The following is a 13624-nucleotide window of genomic DNA, read 5'->3' on the forward strand; positions in this document are numbered from 1 at the left end:
TATGCCGAAGCGCCATGTAGTGTCATATGCCTTTTCCATATCGAGGAACACAGAAAGAAAAAATTGCTTATGAACAAAAGCGTCGCGAATTTGTGCTTCGATACGGACAAGGTGGCCAGTGGTGGATCGAGCCTCTCGAAACCCACACTGGTATGGGTCAAGTAAGCCACTAATTTCAAGGAAGTGCATCAGGCGCCTGTTAATTATTTTTTCAAAGACTGCAAATACAGCTGGTTAATGCTATTGGCCTGTAGCTGGAAACTGAGGCCGGGTCCTGGCCTTGTTTTAGAATTGGGATAATGATAGCTTCCTTCCAGGCTGAGGGTAGCTCGACAGAAGACCATATCGCATTATAAAGAGAGAGGAGAGCTTTCTGGGTTTCAGTGGGCAGGTGTTTTAACATTTCATATGCCACACGGTCCGGGCCTGGGGCAGATTTAATGCAGCAGGCAAGTGAGGCCTGCAGTTCAGCCAAACAGAAAGCTTCGTTGTATGCCTCATGTGTTCTGGGCTTGCGCTCTAATCTTTGTTTTTCTATTGCGGTTTTGTATCGTCGGAACGCTTCACTATAGTGTGTTGAGCTGGAGACCTGTTCAAAGTGCGCTCCGAGAGTGTTTGCCTGGTCTTCCAAACTCTCCCCTTGTGTGTTCACTAGAGGAAGCGAATGTGCTTCTCGTCCTGCCACCTTACCAACCATGCTCCAGACTCTCGACTCATCTGTGTATGAGTTAATGCCCGATACAAGTTTGTGCCAACTTTCTCTTCTCGCCTGTCGGCGCGTCCTCCTTGCTTGCGACTTGACGTTCTTAAAGTTTACAAGATTCTCGGCTGTGGGCGAGTCTCTAAGCAACCTCCATGCCTTATTTTGCTTTTTTCGAGCATCACGGCACTCATTATTCCACCATGGGACTCGTCGTTTGCTTGACGGTCCACATGTTTGGGGAATACATTTTGTTGCTGCATCAACCAAGAAAGCTGTAAGTAGCATACAGCATCCTCTATGCTCAATGCCGCCATGTCAGTCCAAGATAATAATGTCATTTTTTGAAACTTTTCCCAATCGGCTTTGTCAGTGAGCCATTTGGGAACTTGTGCAGGACATGTATTTGTTATTGATGAGCTGATAACGATAGGAAAATGGTCACTACCATATGGATCATTAATAACTTCCCATTTAAGTAGAGGCAGGAGTGATGGGGATATTATGCTGAGGTCTATTGCTGAGTACGTATTGTTAGCAATGTTGTAGTATGTTGGCGCTTTCCGATTCAGCAGGCATGCACCGCAAGAAAAAAGAAGCTGTTCAATCAGGCGACCTCGAGCATCGCAGCGAGAGTCACCCCACAGATTGCTATGTGCATTGAAATCTCCCAGGAGAATATAAGGTTCTGGAAGTTCGTCTATTAGGGACTCGAATTCATGCTTTTCAAGACGGTGTTGTGGAGGTATGTAGAGAGAGCAGATGGTGACGAGCTTATTCAATAGAACTGCTCGAACAGCCACCCCCTCAAGGGATGTTTGTAGTGTTAGGTGTGTGCATGCAATCGCTTGATTGACTATAATGGCAACACCACCGGATGGCACAATGGCATCATTCCGGTCTTACCGAAAAATAACGTAGTGACGTAAAAAGTTGGTGTGTTTCGGTTTCAGGTGTGTCTCTTGTACGCACAGCACCTTAGGTGTATGTTTGTGTAAAAGTTCCTGGATATCGTCGAGGTTTCTCAACAGTCCTCTGACGTTCCACTGTAGTATTTGCGTCATTTTAATTTAGTGTGGCGCTGTGCATACAGAGGTGTTGCGTTAGTTTACAGGACCTTTTGAGGGCCCTGTGATTCGAGGTTTTTATTTTTTGGCGCGCTCCAAGGAGTTGCGCCTATCCTTCGGCGTCTGAGGCGCCGGAAGAGTGGGACTTGTATCCATCACCTCTTGTGAGGTGGTGGATGGTGCCTGCTGGGCAGGTACATTCACTGAACTTTCGGACCTGACTGCGCCTGCAGTGGTCCGAGGTTCAGCCGACACTAGGGTCTGCCGGCCCTGTTTGTCAGGTGGCGGAGCAGTACAGGCTGCTCCAGCCGGGGGCGCTGGCGGCACGACCGCGGCCACACACTGTGTGACATTCGCGGGTGCTGAGGCATGTGGCGCGGCGCCCCGGCGCGTCACATCTGCAAAGGAGGGATAAAATGGGTTGTGTATTGCGAAGCGTTGGCGCGCTTCTTGGAATGTGAGATTAAATTTAACCTTAAGTTCTACTATTTGTTTCTCTTTTTTCCATGCGGGGCATGATCGTGAGTAGGCAGCGTGGTCTCCTTCACAGTTCGTACAATGAGTTGTTTTTGAGGTGCAGTTGTCTGATATGTGTTGAATGGATGCGCACTTTGCGCAAGTGGCACGCCCTCTGCAACTTTGCGATCTATGACCGAAACGTTGGCACTTGAAACATCGACGAGGCTTTGGTATGTATGGTCTTACACGAAGCTTACAATAGCCGGTTTCGATTGATTCTGGTAGTCACTTGTTCCGAAGGTAATTATTACGTGTTTTGTAGGGGTCAGTTTGTTGTTGCGTCTTATTGTTATTCGTTGGACTTTGACGACGTTCTGGTCCTGCCAGCCTTCGAGCAGCTCACTTTCAGAAAGCTCAGTAAGGTCATCATCAGAAATTACGCCACGGACAGTGTTCATGGACCTGTGTGGGCCCACCGAAACCGGGGTTTCACCAAAGGCTACAAGCTTAGACAGCTTTTCATACTGAGATTTGTCACGAACCTCCAGAAGAAGATCGCCACTTCCCATCTTTGTTACTTTGTAACCTGGGCCTAATGCTTCTGTGAGAGTTTTCGAAACGAGGAAAGGTGAAATAGCTCGGACTGTCTTCTTTTTGTTTTGACTGTGGATTACATGGTACTTTGGGAATGTCGGCTTTGGTGTGTTAGGCAGGAAAGTATCTTCGGTGCGCCACCTTTTTAGGGAGCGATCAGGAAGGGGGGAAAAGATTTTGCCATAAAATACAATAAAGTTCGGCGGCGATGGTGGCCACCCACCACCAAGCCCAACAAGGGGACGCTACAAGGTTGACTATTGAACACTTGGAGACGCCAGCCATGCATCGCCGCTATAACCGAATATAACTACCCAAGGTTGGGTAACTACACAGGGTTAACCCTCGCCGCCAGAAAATTCTGAAGTAAACGGAAAAGAGGAGATGACAGGACAGATAAAAAGTGAGAGATAAAGACGAAGATGTAGGAAGAGAGAGATAGGAAAAGGCGACTGCCGATTTCCCCTGGGTGGGTCAGCCCAGGGGTGCTGTCTACGTGAAGCCGGGGCCAAAGGGGTGTGTTGCCTCGGCCGGGAGCCTTAAAGGTCCAATCACCCAGCGTCAGCTCAACCTCCAGGATCCCCTTTTCCCCGGACACGGCAAAGCCACGCACGGCTAGGCGTGGGAGGGAGCTGAAACTCCCCCGTTAGCTCGGGTCCGTGGTGTCGCTACACACCAAACGCCTACTTGTGCAGGCGCCCCTGCGGGGGATGGCGTTGCGTGTATCCGAAGATTCAGTGAGAGTACCGCCACTTTCCAATGTTCTGGTTTACGTGCTGAGTTTCATCAACCAAACGGCTATCGTAGTTGTGGAAGGCCATGTGTCCGTGCTCTTGTATTGTCAAGTATGCGTCACCCGTGGTCTCAAAAGTGACACAAGAGCCTACGAAAATTCTACTAACAAATTTCAGTCATGAACACCAGCACTTTGACGCAGTGTGTCATCGCTTACTTCGAAGAAACCGGAGACTCGAAAGCCAGCTTCTCACTCGCGCAACTCTATTCCGGTCATCGCGACGACAAACAGTCTCCGGTTAAGCTTGATGTGAACTGAGCACTGTCGACTTCACAGCAAGAGAGTCTTCGCTCCCTCCTACTTTCCTTTAGTGATTGCTTTGTCACGGCGTCCAAAATGAAACAGACACCCGTCACAAAGCACAGAATCATAACAGAGCCCAGCGAAAGGCCTATTCGACAACATGCTTATCGACTTTCCCGCAGAGAACATGACGCCATCCATGGCCAAGTACAGCAATCGCTTGCTGGCGAAATCATTCAGCCATGTACAAGCCCATGGGCATCACCGGTTGAGTTGGTGAAAAAGAAAGACAGCACATTGCGTTTCTGTGTTGATTATCGGAAACAGAACACCCTGACAAAGAAAAAAACGTTTATCTGCTTCCTGGCATCAACGACTCACTCGACCGCCTTAAAAACACCCGATATTTTTCATCCATGAATGGTTATTGGCAAATTGAGGTCGATGAGCGTGACCGTGAAAAGACCGCCTTCATTACTCCTGATGGGCTCTTCGAATTCAAGTTGCTTCTTTTTGTACTGTGTTCTGCTCCCGCGACTTTTCAACGAATGGTGGACACAGTTTTGCCCAGTCTCAAGTGGCAATCATGTCTTGTCTATTCAAATGACGTCGTCGTTTTTTCATCGACTTTCGAGCAGCACCTTCAGCGTCTTCGTGCAGTACTTGAGGCACTACTAACAGCTGGCCTGTTTGTAGTGCCCAATAATAATTGCAACTGACTATTTAACCCGTTACTGTGAAACACGAGCGCTCCAGCGCGTTACGGCAAGCAATGTCGCGGATTTCTTCATTCATGCTGTCATCCTCCACCATGGTGCACCGGCCGTGGTTCTAACAGACAGAGGCATGACCTTCACTGCCCAACTACTGGAAGAAGTGATGACACTCAGTGGCACCGTACATCGCCGAACGACAGCTTACCATCCACAAGCTAACGGATTAACAGAATGGCTCTATAAGACCATCACAGACATGATTTTCATGTATGACGATGTAGACCATAAAAACTGGGACAGTCTCCTCCCTTTCGGAGCTTTCGCATATAGCACCGCCGTGCAAGAAACTACAGGATTTACACCTTTCCGCCTGCTTCATGGCCGCGAAGTTACTACCATGTTAGAGACCATGCTCTTATCTGACGCATTTACGACCACCACCGAAATTGCTGACCAGTATGCGCAGCGCGCCGAAGAAGCTCGACAACTAGCTCGCTTGCGCATTCGCTCTCAGCAACAACATGATGCTCACAGGTACAACCTTCGGCACAGAGAAGTCACCCACCACCCCGGAGAAAAAGTATTGTTCTGAAGTCCCCTACGCCAACGCGGCTCAGCAATGTAAACTTCACCGCCTCAGCGATGTAAACTACGAAGTTATCGCAGAGCCCAGTGTGCAGTCCTCCCGTCGTGGTGCCCAGCCAGACATCGTCCACGTGGCTAGGATGAAGCCGTATTACACACGCTGAAGACTTGCTCTTGCCTTCATACATTTGAAATCATCGAGTCGATGCTTTTTGAGAGGGGGAGTAATGACACGAGCATGTTGTGGGTGTCTGGCTGTTGCGTGGCTAGTGTGATCATTACTTGTGCGTGTCGAAGGATTTGGTCGGCAGAAAGACGACGATGAACTCGCGCTGCTCAATCGAAGCTGTTCCGCTGTTTGCTACACTGTTACTTGCACTGATTTTATTACCGTGACAGTATCTCTCTCTCTCTCTCTCTTTATATATATATATATATACACATATATATATATACATATATATATATATATATATATATATATATATATATATATATATATATATATATATATATATATATATATATATATATATATATATACATATATATATATATATATATATATATATATATATATATATATATATATATATATATATATATATATATATATATATATATATATATATATATATATATATATATGTGTGTGGGTGTGTGTATATATATGTATACATATATTGTAAGGCCTTGCAAGTGGTGGAGAGTGCTATCCGGTCCCCTGGTCTTCTCTCTGTAGCGCTTTTTTGTTATCTTCGACTACGAACCATCCCTGGAGCTCCGGTCGGGTCACCGTCTGCGCAGTCAGCCTACAGTCATGTCGCAAGACGTGCAAAACAACACGGCTCCATCCACCACGCCTGCACCCCTGGACATGCCTTCTTGAACTGTCACCGCCCCTCAAAAAGATCCACCGATGTTCGCCGGTCTTCGCGGTGAAGACGTTGAAGACTGGTTGGATGAGTACGACCGTGTGAGTGCGCTTAACTATTTGCATGATTCTGTGAAGCTGTCCTGCGTACCGTTCTTTTTGACGGGTGTCGCTAAGACATTGTTTCTCAACCATCAGCTGGATTTCCCAGACTGGCCTACCTTTAAGCAGCAGCTCCGTCAGATATTTTCCAACCCTTCTGTACGTGCAGACATCGCCAAACGGAAGCTTGCTGAACGTGTCCAGCACTCCGGCGAGTCCTACACTTCGTACTTTGAAGATGCCCTCACCCTATGCCGTCGCGTCGACAGCTCGATGGCGGAGCATGACCGCGTTCGCCACTTGCTCAAGAGCATAGGCACCGTCGTATTTAACGCTCTGGCGGTGAAGAACCCGACCATTGTCGCCGATATCATCAGTACGTGTCAGCGACTCGATGACCTTCAACTGATACGTTTACAACCTGAAACAGCAGATATCAGGCCAAAACATGACGGTGAGCTCCGTGCGCTTATACGGTCCGTGATCCGCGAGGAGCTGCAACACCAGGCCACCTCGCCATCTTGTGAGCTCCGCATGACGCCTTCTGCAGGCAACCTCCGCAATATTGTGAGGGAGGAACTGGCGTCCATGAAGTGTGAGCAAATACCGAGCTCGCATACCACTCCGAAACCGACGTACGCTCAGGAGGTTGCAGCGACCCCTCCTCAGCAATCAATGCAGTATGGGTCAACTAAGCAGCCTTCACTAAAGTCCTCGCCCCAAGAGCAACGCCTCCTTCTTTTCAAGCCTGGCGTCCATCTAGACCAATTTGCTATTATTGTGGAATACGCGGCCACATCTCCCGGTTCTGTCGTCGACGTCAACAAGACGAAAGGTGTGGCTATGGTGACTTCGCGAGGGATGAGTTTGCCCCCTCTCCACAACATCGCCACCCATACCTACTGTACCAACGCCGCTCACCCTCTCCACAGCACTTCGATGCAGCCAGTACCTTCCGCTCCCCGTCACCTATGCGCCGTTCCTCGTCACCACTTCGTCTGGCTACCACGGCGTCTGATCACCGCCCGGAAAACTAGACAGTGCAGCTTCAGGAGGGAAAGCTGCATTTGGCGGACTGCATCGAACTCCTCCAGAACGCCCCTCAAATGTACTTTCAGTGTGTGTTGAGGGTATATGGACTGAAGCCTTGGTGGACACAGATGCATCGCTCTCAGTTATTAGTGTGGACTTGTGTTCCCGTTTGCGCAAAGCAAAGTGAAGACACTTTTTTTTACTTGCCGAGCCTCTGCCCCACAACACAGGGCAGACTGATGATAATGAGTATTATATATATATATATATATATATATATATATATATATATATATATATATATATATATATATATATATATATATATATATATATATATATATATATATATATATATATATATATATATATACTGTGAGCGCGACAAGCGAATGACTCTTCATTCTCTTTGATATCATCATCACCTGCACATCTTCTTCATCTGAAAACATCATCACCAGCGTGATTTAGCTCGAGCCTGGCTGCATAAACCGGTTCCTCACAAGTGGTGGAGGTGCCTTTGCTACGATGCCACCGACGTTCGTTTGCCTGCACCCCTCGACTTGCGTGCGCTTATCCGTGACATCGTTCGTGAAGAGCTGCACGGGCGCTGCTCTTCCTGCGCTGCGGAAGTTACTTTCCATTCTGAAAAAGATAGCTTGCGAGACCTGATTAAACAAGAGATCGCCTCCGCATCGCGTGCGACGTGTTCCAACAGTCCCTGCGTGCGCCAGACGCGCACGTACGCCGAAGTTGCCGCGCTCTCTGCCGCACCCACCGTTTCTGTGCCTGCAACAGCAGACCATACGCCTGTGGCTTCGTTATCACCGCCAGTGCGTGCACCACCTTACTACGCACCTCAGCGCCCACCTCGACCGATCTGTTACTACTGCGGCTATCGAGGACATATCGCTCGGTTTCGTCGAAGGCGCCAACAAGACGAGCAACGCGGCTACGCTCCCGAAGAACATCGAAGGTTCCGTCCAACCATGAACTACCTACGACCACCCTCCCGATCGTCTTATTACCGTTCACCGTCACCTACTTACCATACGGACATGCTTGGGAATTCCCGTACGTCTCGCCGCAGGTTGCCTTCGCCAGGTCGCCGTTCAGTGTCGCCTCTACGGCCCGCCTCCCATTCCACGAACGCCCACGCGGAAAACTCCCCAATGCAGTTTTAGGAGGGGAAACTGCATCTCTTGGACAGCTAACAATTCCTCCAGAGCGACCATCGAATTTGATAGTAGTGTTTGTAGAAGGTGTACGTGTTGAGGCTTTTGTAGACACTGGCGCTGCCGTTTCGATTATTCGTGCTGATTTTTGTTCCCGCCTTCGAAAAGTCACCACACCTTATGGCGGCCCACCTCTACGTGGGGCGACCAACGCTATCATTCATCCACTTGCACAGTGTGCCGTTCGTGTCTGCATAGAAGGCATTCGTCATCACATTGTTTTCGCGGTATTTCGTGAGTGCACCCACGCTCTCATTCTTGGGTGGGATTTCTTGTCTTCTGCGTCCGCTTTCATATCATGTCATCAGCGCCTCCTGCATCTAAATGCCACTGACTCTTCTCCGCTTGAACAAGATGGACGCATCCGCCTTGTCATCAAGTCAGATTATGTACTTCGGCCATACATCGAAGAAATTATAAGTGTTAATTGCACCGACATTGTGGATGGTGACGTACTAATTCTCCCTTACGGTCATACCCTACGTAGGGGCATTGTGATCACACCAGGGCTTATTCGCTTCTTCGATGGGTCTACGTACCTAACCGCCATAAATCGAACGCCCGAGTGTGTACTGCTCCCCTGTGGCTCAACAGTATCTTGCGCGGTCGACAGTGAGCCTGTTGCGATTGTTACTCTTCCGAACAACAACCACAACGATGTTCCGAAGTCACAATCACTGCCATTCAATGCCTCTGCCACACCTGTGTCCGCAACAATAAACAATGACTTAACACCTGATCAAACTGAAGATTTGCTCGCCCTGTTAAATAGACACCGTTCTCTATTTGACGTGAACTCGCCCGCCCTCAGCATGACTACCACCGCTACTCACAGCATCCAGACTGACGGCTCTCGTATTACACATCGGCGTCCATATCGCGTGTCTCAGGCAGAACGCAAGATCATCGAGGAAAACGTCTCAGACATGCTACGACGCTACATCATACGTCCTTCCTCGAGTCCGTGGTCATCCCCAGTTGTTCTCGTTCAAAAGAAAGATGGGACAGTGCGTTTCTGCGTCGATTACCGTGCGCTAAAAAAATAACGCGCAAGGATGTTTATCCCCTCCCTCGGATCGACGATGCACTGGATTCATTACAGGGCGCAGAGTATTTTTCTAGCCTCGACCTTAGGTCAGGCTACTGGCAGATACCAATGTCGGAGTCTGATAAAGGGAAGACCGCCTTTTCAACGCCGGATGGGTTGTACGAGTTCAATGTGATGCCTTTTGGACTCTGTAGTGCACCCGCCACCTTCGAACGCATGATAGACAGCGTATTGCGTGGTTTGAAATGAAAAACATGTCTGTGCTATCTCGAGGACATAGTAGTGTTTTCATCCACGTTCTCGCAGAATCTACAACGTCTTGACGAAGTCCTCACATGCCTTGCAAAAGCCGGTCTACAGCTTAACACCAAGAAATGTACCTTTGCTAGCAAGACAATCAAGGTTCTCGGCCACCTTGTCAGCAAAGAAGGAATTCGGCCCGACCCTGAGAAGCTTGCCGCTGTCCTCAATTTTCCTTGTCCACTACGTCAAAAGGATCTGCGCAGCTTTCTTGGGTTATCTTCTCACTTCCGGCGCTTCATACGTGGTTTCGCGGAACATGCGTCTCCGCTCCATCAACTCCTCGCAAAGAACGTCCCCTTCATTTGGTCTGAAGACTGCGAAAGCGCTTTCACGGCATTGAAGCAAGCCCTCACGTCGGGTCGGGTACTGTGCCACTTCGATTCCACCGCACCCACCATCCTTCACACCGACGCAAGTAGTCATGGTCTCGGTGCGGTACTCTTGCAGCATGACAAAAACTCACGCGAACGCGTCGTTGCTTACGCAAGTCGTGCTCTTACCGCTCCACAAAAGAACTACACTATCACTGAGCAAGAGTGCCTTGCTGTTGTTTGGGAAGTGCAAAGATTCTGACCATATTTTCACGGCCGTCATTTTACCGTCGTGACCGACCATAACGCCCTATACTGCTTTCATCGCTGAAAAACTTATCGGGTCGCCTCGGTCGCTGGGCGCTTCGCTTGCAGGAGTATGATTTCGATGTCGCCTACAGATCTGGGAAGAAGCATCAAGATGCTGATGCTCTATTGCGCTGTCCTTTGCCCAGCGGAAGCCACTCACCATCGATACTCCAAAACGACAGCACCTCTCCAATCGCAGCGCTAAGTTCATCACCTGCCACCTTATCCGTCCTTGTTTCACAACAACGTGTTGACCCATACTGCCGCACCATTGTTGACCACTTGACCGGCTCTACTATTCCTCGAAACGCCAGACTCCGTCGACAACTTAAACAATTTAAGCTTGTCGGTGCGGCTTTATGTCGCTAAATTTACCACATTAATGGCAACAAGTGGGTACCCGTCATCCCACGTTCTCTGCAACGTGAAGTTCTGGAAGCCTTTCATGATGATCCAACCGCCGCTCATCTAGGCTATCACAAGACTTACGACAAAATGCGAAGTCGTTGTTTTTGGCCTGGCCTCTCTTCAGCCGTCGCTAAGTACGTTGCCTCCTGTGTCCATTGCCAACGGCGAAAACGACCGACAACTGCTTCGGCTGGCTTAATGCAACCTCTTCCTTGTCCCGCCTCGCCTTTTGAAGTCGTTGGAATCGACTTGTATGGCTCTCTTCCTACTCTTCCTATATCATCCAATGGGAATCGCTGGATTGTCATGGCCGTCGACCACCTTACCCGCTACGCAGAAACAGCTTCTATACCATCTGGGACTGCCACTGAGATTGCCAATTTCTTTCTTCGCCACATCTTTTTGCGTCATGGAGCTCCACGCATTCTCTTCAGTGATCGTGGCAAAGTCTTCCAATCTTCCATTGTCGAGCAACTCTTGCGCGCCTCGAACACTGTTCGCAAGACCACTTCTAGCTACCACGCACAGACCAACGGATTGGCTGAACGGTTTCATAGGACCCTATCGGACATGATCGCCATGTACATTCACCCCAACCGCACGAACTGGTATGCAATTCTACCCTTCGTGACATTCGCCTATAATACGGCTGCTCAACGTACTACCGGCTTTTCTCCATTTTTTCTCGTCCATGGTCACTCGCCGAGTTTCGCTCTGGATGTCTCTTTCCTTTCGGCCCCTGCACCCTCGACGGCTCCTTTCTTTGAAGAATTCCTATCTCGTCTCGCACACTGCCGTCACCATGCCCGTGTTAACACCGGCCTCTCTCAAGACACTCAAAAATCTCGCTACGACTCGTCTCGCCGTGTTGTCAGTTTTTCCCCTGGTGACGAAGTTCTTCTATGGACCCCACTACGCGCCCCCGCCTATGCGACAAATTCATCAGTCGCTTCATTGGGCCGTACACGGTGGTAGAACAGACATCGCCTGTCAATTACCGTGTTTCTCTACTTAGCGCTAGTCCTGATCATCGTTGCCGAGGAACAGAGATAGTGCACGTATCTCGTTTAAAGCCTTATGCGCGACGCATTTCATAATACCGTCAAGCGACCAGGCGGCCGCTTTCACCGCGCGGGCGAATTAGTGTGAGCGCGACAAGCGAATGACTCTTTATTCTCTTTGATATCATCATCACCTGTACATCTTCTTCATCTGAAAACATCATCACCAGCGTGATTTAGCTCGAGCCTGGCTGCATTAACTGGTTCCTCACAATATATATATATATATATATATATATATATATATATATATATATATATATATATATATATATATATATATATATATAATATATATATATATATATATTGTAAGAGCGAGCTGTGATAAGATGGTTTTATTCAAAGGAGGTGAACGATGGTCGTGTTGCAGCAGCACACTGCGATCGTGCCAAGACTCTTCGTCTTCCTCTGCTTCACTTCTCTACCTTTTTCTAATCTTACATTCCCCCGCAAGCAGATGAAGCCCGTAGGGCGAGTTATGATGCACAAGGAGGGTAGAAAGGTTTCAGGCGAGCAACGTGAGTGAGCTGCGTTCTGCTCGATCGTCGACCATTGGACAAAAGACGAGCTATTACGTAAGTTAGCTGGCTTAGACACTCCAAAACTACAAATGGGCCTGAATATTGTGACAGAAGCTTTTGACACAATCCACGCTTGCGTTGCGGTGTCCAAAGTAACACCAAGTCACCTTTTTCGAATAAAACCGGTTGGTGACGGTCGTCGTATCGTTCCTTCGAACGACGTTGACAAGCCAGAGTACGAAGACAAGCGATTCGACGAGCTTCTTCCGCGAGGCGCAGGGTGTTTGATACAGAGTCGTCATTGTGTAGAATGAAGGGTAAGAAAGTGTCTAGAGGGCTTAGTGGCAACCTGGCGTACAACAGATAAAATGGACTGAAGTTCATTGTTTCATGTTTTGCCGTGTTGTACACGTACGTGATAAAAGGCAGCACTACATGCCAGTTCTTGTGATTGGAAGAAACGTACATGGCAAGCATGTTGGTCAGTGGTCTGTTTGTGCGTTCAACGAGGCCATTTGTCTGCGGGTGATACGTTGTGGAATGACGGAACTGTGTCGTGCACATGCGTAGTAATTCTTCAACGGCATCAGCAGTGAACTGGCGGCCACGGTCGCTGATAATAACACGCGGTGGGCCATGGCGAAGGACCACGGAGTGAAGCAAAAAGTCCGCCATGGATGCAGCGGTAGAAGAGGAAATAGCTGCGGTTTCGGTATACCGCGTAAGATGATATACGCAGACGATTATCCAACGCTCCTTATTGTTAGATAACGGAAATGGACCCATAATGTCAATTCCTACTTGTTCAAAAGGTGTGCTGCGTGGTGTGAACGGCTGAAGGGGACCTGGTGTAGCGGTAGCCGGGTGCTTGTGGCGTTGGCACGTCTCGCAGCTTGCGACGTAACGCTTCGTCGTTTCGTACATCTTGGGCCAGTAAAAGCGTTCCTGCGTGCGGTTCAGCGTTCGTGTGAAGCCGAAGTGACCGGACGTCGCATCGTCATGCATGGCACGTAGAACATCGGAGCGAAGGCTCTCGGGGACAACTAGAAGAAAACGTGCTCCAGGTCTGGAGTAGTTAGATTTATAGAGCAACTTGTCTCGGACAGTAAAGCGACCGCTGTGTTGGGAGGCACGTGCGGCGGCAAAAAGAGGATCCAAGTTGAGATCGTTGCGTTGTTCTCTCTGGAAATCAGCCACATTGGGGAACGTGCTTGTAACAGCAGCAAGGCAGTCGTCAAAATTCTCAGCATCGCAGTC

This window comes from Rhipicephalus microplus, chromosome X, assembly GCF_043290135.1.
Source record: "Rhipicephalus microplus isolate Deutch F79 chromosome X, USDA_Rmic, whole genome shotgun sequence".
In the NCBI taxonomy this organism is placed as follows: domain Eukaryota; kingdom Metazoa; phylum Arthropoda; class Arachnida; order Ixodida; family Ixodidae; genus Rhipicephalus; species Rhipicephalus microplus.